Consider the following 11,327-nt stretch of genomic DNA (forward strand, 5'->3'; position numbering starts at 1 on the left):
TTCCTCCTGATTGAGTTTTGGAAGCGTGTGGGTGTTTAGGAATTTGTCCATTTCTTCCAGGTTGTCCAGTTTGTTGGCATATAATTTTTCATAGTATTCCCTGATAATTGCTTGTATCTCTGAGGGATTGGTTGTAATAATGCCATTTTCATTCATGATTTTATCTATTTGGGTCATCTCCCTTTTCTTTTTGAAAAGCCTGGCTAGAGGTTTATCAATTTCGTTTATTTTTTCAAAAAACCAACTCTTGGTTTCGTTGATCTGCTCTACAGATTTTTTTTAGATTCTATATTGTTTATTTCTGCTCTGATCTTTATTATTTCTCTTCTGCTGGATTTAGGCTGTCTTTGCTGTTCTGCTTCTATTTCCTTTAGGTGTGCTGTTAGATTTTGTATTTGGGATTTTTCTTCTTTCTTGAGATAGGCCTGGACTGCAATGTATTTTCCTCTCAGGACTGCCTTTGCTGCATCCCAAAGCATTTGGATTGTTGTATTTTCATTTTTGTTTGTTTCCATATATTTTTAAATTTCTTCTCTAATTGCCTGGTTGACCCATTCATTCTTTAGTAGGGTGTTCTTTAACCTCCATGCTTTTGGAGGTTTTCCAGACTTTTTCCTGTGGTTGATTTCAAGCTTCATAGCATTGTGGTCTGAAAGTATGCATGGTATGATTTCAATTCTTGTATACTTATGAAGGGCTGTTTTGTGACCCAGTATGTGATCTGTCTTGGAGAATGTTCCATGTGCACTCGAGAAGAAAGTATATTCTGTTGTTTTGGGATGCAGAGTTCTAAATATATCTGTCAAGTCCATCTGAGCCAATGTATCATTCAGGGCCCTTGTTTCTTTATTGACCGTGTGTCTAGATGATCTATCCATTTCTGTAAGTGGGGTGTTAAAGTCCCCTGCAATTACCACATTCTTATCAATAAGGTTGCTTATGTTTGTGAGTAATTGTTTTATATATTTGGGGGCTCCTGTATTCGGTGCATAGACATTTATAATTGTTAGCTCTTCCTGATGGATAGACCCTGTGATTATTATATAATGCCCTTCTTCATCTCTTGTTACAGCCTGTAATTTAAAGTCTAGTTTGTCTGATATAAGTATGGCTACTCCAGCTTTCTTTTGACTTCCAGTGACATGTTAAATAGTTCTCCATCCCCTCACTCTCAATCTGAAGGTGTCCTCAGGTCTAAAATGAGTCTCTTGTAGACAGCAAATAGATGGGTCTTGTTTTTTTATCCATTCTGATACCCTATGTCTTTTGTTTGGCGCATTTAGTCCATTTACATTCAGTGTTATTATAGAAAGATATGGGTTTAGAGTCATTGTGATGTCCATAGGTTTCATGCTTGTAGCAATGTCTCTGGTACTTTGTCTCACAGGATCCCCCTTAGGATCTCTTGTAGGGCTGGTTTAGTGGTGACAAATTCCTTCAGTTTTTGTTTGTTTGGGAAGAACTTTATCTCTCCTTCTATTCTAAATGACAGACTTGCTGGATAAAGGATTCTCGGCTGCATATTTTTTCTGTTCAACACATTGAAGATCTCCTGCCATTTCTTTCTGGCCTGCCAAGTTTCAGTAGAGAGATCGGTCACAAGTCCTATAGGTCTCCCTTTATATGTTAGAGCATGTTTATCTCTAGCTGCTTTAAGAATTTCCTCTCTATCCTTGTATTTTGCGAGTTTCACTATGATATGTTGTGCAGAAGATGGATTCACTTTACGTTTGAAGGGAGTTCTCTGTGCCTCTTGGATTTCAATGCCTTTTTCCTTCCCCAGATCTGGGAAGTTCTCAGCTACTATTTCTTCAAGTACACCTTCAGCACCTTTCCTCTCTCTTCCTCCTCTGGAATACCAATTATGCGTATATTATTTCCCTTTAGTGCATCACTTAGTTCTCTAATTTTCCCCTCATACTCCTGGATTTTTTTTTTATCTCTCTTTCTCTCAGCTTCTTCTTCTTTTTCCATAATTTTATCTTCTAGTTCACCTATTCTCTCCTCTGCCTCTTCAATCTGAGCCATAGTTGTCTCCATTTTATTTTGCAACTCACTGATAGCATTTTTTAGCTCCTCCTGGCTGTTCCTTAGTCCCTTGATCTCTGTAGCATGAGATTCTCTGCTGTCCTTTATACTGTTTTCAGGCCCAGGGATTAATTTTATGACTATTATCCTAAATTCACTTTCTGTTATATTGTTTAAATCATTTTTGATCAGTTCGTTAGCTTTTGTTATTTCCTGGATGTTTTTCTAAGGGGAATTCTTCTGTTTCATCATTTTGGATAGTCCCTGGAGTGGTGCGGGACTGCGGGGCACTTCCCCTGTGCTGTCTTGAATAACTTGCGTTGGTGGGCAGGGCCGCAGTCAGACCTGATGTCTGCCCCCAGCCCACCGCTGGGGCCACAGTCAGACTGGTGTGTGCCTTCTCTTCCCCTCTCCTAGGAGCGGAATTCACTGTGGGGTGGCGTGGCCCGTCTGGGCTACTTGCACACTGCCAGGCTTGTGGTGCTGGGGATCTGGCATATTAGCTGGGGTGGATTGGCAAGGTGCACAGGGGCGGGAGGGGCAGGCTCAGCTCACTTTTCCTTCTGAGATCCGCTTCGGGAGGGGCCCTGCGGCACCGGGCGGGAGTCAGACCCGCCGGAGGGACGGATCTGCAGAAGCACAGCGTTGGGTGTTTGCGCGGTGCAAGCAAGTTCCCTGGCAGGAACTGGTTCCCTTTGGGATTTTGGCTGGGGGATGGGCGAGGGAGATGGCGCTGGCGAGCGCCTTTGTTCCCCGCCAAGCTGAGCTCTGTCGTCCTGGGCTCAACAACTCTCCCTCCCGTTGTCCTCCAGCCCTCCTGTTCTCCGAGCAGAGCTGTTAGCTTATAACCTTCAAGATGTCAAGTCCCACTTGCTGTCAGAACACACTCCCTCCCACCCCTCCGCTTTTGCAAGCCAGACTCGGGGGCTCTGCCTGGCCGGCGGGCCGTCCCTCCGCCCTGGCTCCCTCCCGCCAGTCCGTGGAGCGCACACCGCCTCTCTGCCCTTCCTACCGCTTCCGTGGGCCTCTCGTCTGTGCTTGGCTCCGGAGACTCCGTTCTGCTTGTCTTCTTGTGGTTTTCTGGGTTATTTGGGCAGGTGTGGGTGGAATCTAAGTGATCAGCAGGACGCGCGGTGAGCCCAGCATCCTATGCCGCCATCTTCCCAGGATTCAAGTACATGAATATTTTTAGCATCTTTGTGAAAGCCCCAAACTGAAAACAATTCAAATGTTTATCAACATGTAAATGGTTAAACAAATTGTGGTATATCCATACAATAGAATATTAACATGAAAAAGAAAAAAATAAAGAGAAAGAAAAAAACAAGAAAAAAAGTACAAACTATTGGTACAACAGTATTGATACAACACAGGTGAATCTCAAAATAATTATGCTGAGTGTAAGATGCTAGATTTTTTTAATGTTTATTTATTTTTGAGAGAGAGAGAGAGAGAGAGAGAGCACAAGCCGGGGAGGGGCAGAGAGAGAGGGAGACAGAGGATCTAAAGCAGGCTCTGCACTGACAACAGGGTCTGCAATGTGGAGCTTGAACTCATGAACTGTGAGATCATGACCTGAGCCAAAGTAGGTCACTTAACTGACTGAGCCACCCAGGTGCCCCAAGAAGCTAGATTTTGTTAAGAGTACTGTATGATTACATTTATATAAAATTATAAAAAATGAAAAGTAATATGTAGTGGGAAAAAAGCGTATCATTGTTTGCCTAGGATTTGGGGAAGTGATAGGGGCAAAGGGAATCTTTTGAGGGTGATAAAAATATTCATCATATTATAGTGATGGTTTCACTGGTGTGTATATATATCAAAATTCATCAAATTGTACACTTGAAATGTCCAGCCTATTGTATATAAATTATACCTCAGTAGATCTATTAAATCAAGATCTTTCCTTGTATTTTAAAGCCTTCTTGAAAGTGCTGGTGTAAAGAAAATGTGTTCATTCAGAAAATAATGAGTATTCTAAACACCTGATCTCTGTGCCAGTTGTAGGTTATCATTCATATGGTAAAATATATGAATTAGAAAAACAATCTTGCCATGAGTGCTGTAGTGTCCATGGCGGAGAATGATCCAACTAGAAGAATCACTGGAGGAAAATAAGCAATTGGCACAAAGTAACACAAGGTCCCCTGTAACGTTAGCCCCCAGGCAACCTGTATTCGCATTTTAACTGTTGGCATTTTGACATTGGCAAGAGTAAGTTAAGGAATACTTCTGAGTGGAGAAGTCTTGACTGAGGATTTATCAAGTACACATGCTTGAACTGCTTTCATTTTTACGTCTTTAGCTTTTCTATAGCATAATAGATGGTGCACTCTCTAAGTCTGAATATGGTGCAAAACTTTATCAGGAATCTAAGAATCAGTCAGTGTATTGAGATAGACTCCAGAAACATCTCATATGTTCTTGCCACTGTGTAGGTGAACTAGTAGTATATTATTCTTTATGAAGGTGTACCTAATACTTGGTATAGCCCAAGAAAAGTTTCTGGAAGCAATTGGAAGTTATTTTCTGAAGACTTGGAGAATGCTGATTTGATTATTTTTTTAAATAAAATATTGGTGATCAAATAAAAGAGAACTGGAAATGAAATACTTAAAACTCAATCTGGATGTTCTCTTTTCAGAAATTTTCAGAGACTACAATCTTTTCTTTGAAATACTGGGAAAATGTGATTCTTTGTGGATGATTCAAAATGGATGATTTTTAGAAACATCCCAAAATTATTTGAAACAGGTTATTCTTGTAACAAGTCCAGTGGATCACATGACCAATAAACTTGGGTAATACCATCTCGATGTATATGATAATGAGACTTGCGTTCCTGTGTGGCTAGAAAGTTGACTTGAGAGGAAATGGGGCCAAAGCCAGGCTTTCTGTAAGACCTGCTTGGGATTGTGGTCCCACTCCTCCACATCATCTCCCTCCCACAGCGACCCAGTGCTGGGTGGATTTTCTGGGAGAGAGTGGGTGTTTCATGATTCCCTTCGTTGGAGTGAATAATTGAAAGTGAAGAGGGATATGTTAGTGCTTCTTTGAGGATGTAATTAGGTAATATCATGCAAGAAGGAAACTGTCATAAAGCTAATAAAATGCAAATGAGAAGGAACTGCAGCGCTGCTCATCTGCATCATCTCATTTGCAGAATTTAAGATGAAACAATAGAGATGAACCAAGAAGTTACATATACTCATCAGAATTGCCGGAGAGTCCTGACCTCTGGCCATCAATCAGAGGGGAACATCCACTACTGAAAGTTGTCGTCACTGTACTTGGATCTGAAATAGAGAGGCTAAAAAGTGGTATGCTGAATGAACGTGAGGTAATTCTCTTATTGTAGAGATAGTACTCAAACTTGTCTAACTCATGAGCTGTCTGGGAACATTCGACCCATTCATACCTGGATTCTCTTGCCCACAGAGATGTCAGGAAAATACTTCTGTTACTCCTTCTGAAGACTTCTTAATTCCAGGAGCTGAATATATCTCAAATTCACTGATGACTTTTGGTCATAATTTATCCAGATACTTTTGAAATGCATTTATATTTCCCGTGAAACCTACTTCTTGGGCTAATACATTTATTTTATAAGTTTCAAAAGTTGCCATTTCCCAATTCTAGGACTTTGAGGTTAGCAAGTAAGCAAATCTCTGTTCATCTAATTCATGTTACTTATTATTGCACAGATTTAATTACTCCAAAGTAATTAGATTTCTCATTTTCAGACTGAAAGTCCAAATCTAATGTTAAACAAAACACTCTTTTTATTTCCAATATCTCCAGTTATTTTGGACTCGTCTTCCCCAGTTCTTTTCAAGTAATGACAAACTTGTTTCTGAGGCAGAGCAGTAAGAACTACATAAATCCTTTTCAACAGAAATATACCAGGATAAAGCTTTGTTTCCAGTATAATTTTAATAGTTTTTTCATTTTCTAGACTTTTTTGGCTAATGCAGAATATTGGGTCCAGATTCTAGGGTCAACCTGTAATGACTCTTGGTCTTTTTCTTTCTTTCTCTCTTTCTTTCTTTCTTTTTTTAATCTTTACTTATTTTTGAGAGAGAGACAGAGTGTGAGTGGGGCAGGGGCAGAGAGAGAGGGAGACACGGAATCTGAAGCAGGCTCCAGGCTCTGAGCTGTCAGAGCCTTGAACTCATAAACCCGGAGACCATGACCGAAGTTGGACACTTAACGGAATGAGCCTCCCAGGTGCCCGGGTCCTTTTCTTAAGTGAATTTCTGATAAGGGAGTCTTATTTTACAAGTGTGTATTTTGGATTATTTATTCCTAAATCCATTATTTTTCTCTCACACTCATTATCATATGTCTTAAGGCTCTGCTTACTGACATAGATTCATAAGATTATTCTGTAGTCTCTGTTATCTGAGGTGGCCCTCCACTATCTAGAGAGATTTGTGTATCTTGGAATCTGAGACTTTGCTGTGTGGACCTTCCTCGCTATCACTTGTAAACTTATTCAACACTCTCTGCTGTATGGATCCTGAGTGATCCCGTGTGTTACTCTTCTTCATCCAGTGATGTGCCCGTCTTTATTCTTTATTTCCTGAGTCAGCATCCTAATGATGAAAAAAATACAATTCCCCATCACCAGCCTATAATGATTCCACTGGGAATCATCTTTGAATATTTAAATAAGTGCCCAAAGATACTGGTTTCAGGAAAGCAAGGTTGGTGGGTATGTGTAGTTACTAATAATCTCTAAAATCTAATATGACCAAATCTATGACTCAAGAAACTCTAAGAGAGTAACAGAAGGGCTCCAATGGAATGTGACAACGGCCTATACTATCTCCCTAGGTTGAAACCCCAAGAAGAAATAAAAACAAATCCACTGGATTTTTTTTTTTTTAATTTACATCCAAATTAGTTAGCATATAGTGCAACAATGATTTCGGGAGTAGATTCCTTAATGCCCCTTACCCATTTAGCCCATCCCCCCTCCCACAACCCCTCCAGGAACCCTCTGTTTGTTTTCCATATTTAAGAGTTTCTTATGTTTTGTCCCCCTCCCTGTTTTTATATTATTTTTGTTTCCCTTCCCTGTGTTCATCTGTTTTGTCTCTTAAGGTCCTCATATGAGTGAAGTCACATGTTTGCCTTTCTCTGACTGACTAATTTTGCTTAGCATAATGCCCTCCAGTTCCATCCACATAGTTGTAAATGGCAAGATTTCATTCTTTTTGATTGCCAAGCAATATACCACATCTTCTTTATCCATTCATCCATCGATGGACATTTGGGCTTTTTCCATACTTTGGCTATTGTTGATAGTGCTGCACTACTAGGTGTTTATCCAAGGGATACAGGTGTGCTGTTTTGAAGGGACATATGCACTCTACTGGATTTTATTTCCTTTATTTATCTATTTATTCATTTGAAGAATCCAGGAATTATGCTGCCATGGTTAAATTTTATTTTTGTTTTAGTCTTGAATCATTTCATTTTGTTCAACTTCCCAGTGTGGATTCACCACCTGGTCCCCGTTGGGGTCCTTCTTACAAGTGAAGGTCACATCTATAATTCTTTGACCGCATGGTCCAGGAATAGGTTTGAACTCATGAACCATGAGATCATGGACTCTTAACCAACTGAGCCACCCAGGCGCCCCTGGTTTTAGATATTATTAGCAACTACCCATACTCAATTGTCTTGCTCTTCTGAAACCAGAAATGCCCTGTGTCCCACTTCATATTTTCACCAACTTCTTCTATGATGTAGAAGAAACTAGAAAATTCAGTCTGCTTTCTTGAACAGCAACCTTGTTTCAGCTCTTTAATGAGCCAACTGTTCTCTGAGGCTGACATTAGGAACAACTACATGTAAATTTGACAAATCAAGACACAGCAGTGCCCTTTTCAAGTGTTCATCACACTTATTTTTGCTTCCAGAATTCAGTAATTAATCTAAAAAGCTAACTGATATGGCATTTCACTTATAAGCATCATAGATTAATTGGAAGAGCTAGTTACCCCTATTTGTTAATGATGTAAACGCTAATAGTTAATATTTATGGTTATTTCACCATATACCATGCCTTATTCTGAGTATCTTATATATATATTATATTATTTAATCCTAACAATAATATTATGAGGAATATTCTATTATTATACCCAATATATGGGTGAGGAAACTAAGGATCAAAGAATTTAAAGAACTTTTAAGATCACACAACTAATGAATGGTTGAAGCTGTCATTCAAACTCAGCTGTACTTGTCTTCTAGGCCTAAGGTTTGATTACATTGTGTCAAGTTTTAAAAAAAGATAAAATGTTTAGATGTGGAAGAAAGTATGATTGGAACAGAAAATTTGAATCAGGTTATGGAAACAATCAAAAGCTGGTGACTTTGAAAGAAAGTAACTCTCTTGTCTGACTTTCCCTAGTATATCATTAGATCTAGAGCTGTCCTCATCGTGCCTCTTATAAAAAACTGTTCTGTATTTAAGTTTCTGATCAACACAGTATATTTACAAAATTGTGCAGTCAGCAAAAGTACAAAGTATGAGTTACTCTAATCACATTGTTATGTAAACCCAACAGTGCTGGCAGTTTTGACCCAGAGTTACACAATATATTATTTTTCAGAGCCCTGATAATACATATACAAATTATCTGAGTGATTTTTATCTATTGAAAAGAGGCTATTATATCACATTGACACATATATTTTCCCTTTATTTACCCGTGCTATTTTTTAAAATGTTTATTTATTTATCTTGAGAGAGAGAAAGAGAGAGAGGTGAGAGAGCATGCACAAGTGGGGGAGGGGCAGAGAGAGAGGGAGAGAGAGAATCCCAAGCAGGCTGCGCACTGTCAGCACAGAGCCCAACATGGGGCTCTATCTGTCTCACAAACTGTGAGATCATGACCTGAGCCAAAACCAAGAGTCAGTCACTTAACCAACTGAACCCTGCAGATGCCCCTATTTATCCATGCTGTTTTTAATGTGGGGATTTCACCCACATTACACTTCTTCCCTAGAAGAAATTTGTGATGGCAGCAATATTCATTTGGAAAATTTTAGTCAGAGTAGTTACACATAAAGGTCCTATTTGGTGAAAATTGATACACAAGGAGACAATAAATGATAAATAGACATCTAAAAGAGACAATAAAGGCACCTGGGTGTCTCAGTTGGTTGAGCGTCCAACTCTTGGTTTTGGCTCAGGTCATGATCTCACAGTTTTGTGAATTCATGCCCCACGTTGGGCTCTGTGCTGACAGTGCAGAGCCTGCTTGGGATTTTCTCTCTCTCTCTCTCTCTCTCTCCCCCTCCCCCACTCATGCTGTTTCTGTCTCTCTCAAACATAAATAAACTTTTTAAAAAATTTTAAAAATAACAAATAAATAAAAGAGATCATAAAAGTTACTCACTGCTTTGTATAAATTTGGCAGTAATAATCAGGAAGTAGGTCTCAAAATTTACCGGCCCTGAGTTTGTTACTACTTTGAAACAACCTCTTGGTATAAATAACTTAAAGAGAAAAAAATGTAAAGTTATATGCAAAATAATGAGTTAACAGGATATTTTGCTTTTTGGATTGTTGTTGGGAGCCATAGAAATGGAGCTCTTTGTTTTAATTTTTGGTCTAAGCTACAAGCTAAATTGGTCATCTTTGTCCCTGAGTTTAGGTTACCCACACAAATTTTGCTCTGTATTAATGCTTACCTGTAGAATTACTACCAAAGAGACTTGGCCGTACCTCATGGAGAAAGTGTGTGTGTGTGTGTGTGTGTGTGCTCGCGCGCACGCGTAGGAACTCATCCCAGGACTCACAGAATGGAGGTCACAGGTTCCCATAGAAAGTACCCTTTATTGGCTTCGGAGTCAGACAGGACTAGGTTTGAATGGTGGCTTCTTTCCTCATAACTGTATCACTTATACAGAAATCAGAAATTGCCTCCTGGTTGACATGTTGTCCGCTTTAGCACACTGCATCCCCCCTGCTGCCTCATCCAACACAGTCTCTATTAGAAAAGACAGCTTGCACCTGTTCCTGATGATTCAAAGTTGTCCTTAAAAAGATATCTAGGGACAGCAAGGAACTGGAAATCAATAGAAAAGTCATTCCACTCTGAAAACATTGTTTTTCTTTAGCGTCTCTAAGAGAGAAGTACCTCAAGTTGTTTATTGTCTCACCCCTATTATATTGAGTCAGCATATAAAATACTGTATATCCTGTGAATGACCAGTTCATGCTGGATTACTTTCATCACTTTTCTTGGGGTTAAAAGAAACACAAATATCATGGAATCTCAGTGTTATGGACTGAATGCTCATATGTTAAAATTCGTATGTGGAAGCCCTAACCCACAGTGTGATGACATATGGAGGTGGCACCTTTGGAAGGTAATCAGGCTTAGACAAAGGTCATGGGGATAGGGCCCCCCGTGAGAGGATCATTGTCCTTATAAGAAGAGGAATAGAAACCAGAGCTCTCTCTTCCATGTGAGGATATGGTGAGAAGAAAGCCATCTGCAAGACAGGAAGAGTTCTTACTGGGAACCAAATCTGACAGCACCATGATCTTGGACTTCTGAACCTCCAGAACTATGAGAAATTAAATATCTGTTTTTTGTGTCACCCAGTCTATAGTATTTCATTATAGCAGCCTGAGCTAAGACACTCAGTTACATATTATTTCTCTGGAAATTAACTTCCCAACAACCTCATATATTCATAACACAATTGAGAAACATCAAGTGTTTTTTTTAAGGGCCATGAAAATCTCCTATCACCACAACCACTTCCCCTGCCAAGATAGAGATGCTAAAAGCTAACAAGAAATGTAGAGCTCTACTGATTACAAGTGCATTGACAGACACATGCAACAGCTGACAGCCTGACAAGGTTAGAGCCACAACACTTTAGACACAGAGACAACTATTTGATGTTTTTACTTTCATTTTTTATCGAAATATAGTTGCCATATAACATTGTGTAAGTTTAAGGTGTACATGTCGATTTGACACATTTATATTGCAGTATGATTACCAAACACCTCTATCAAGAAATAGAGCTCACACCTCACCAAGTTACACAATTGTCATTTATTTTTTATGGTGGGAACAATTAAGATCCAGTCTCTTCACAACTTTGAAGTTTATAATGCGGTATTGTTGACTATAATCACAATACTGTACATTAGCTCTCCAAGATTTATCTACCAGTTCCCAGTTTGTACCCTTAAATAACCCCCAATTCCCCCACCTCTCAGTCTCTGGTAACTATCATTCTACTCTACTTCTATTTTT

The sequence above is a fragment of the Prionailurus viverrinus genome, chromosome C1 (genome assembly GCF_022837055.1).
Source record: "Prionailurus viverrinus isolate Anna chromosome C1, UM_Priviv_1.0, whole genome shotgun sequence".
Taxonomy (NCBI): domain Eukaryota; kingdom Metazoa; phylum Chordata; class Mammalia; order Carnivora; family Felidae; genus Prionailurus; species Prionailurus viverrinus.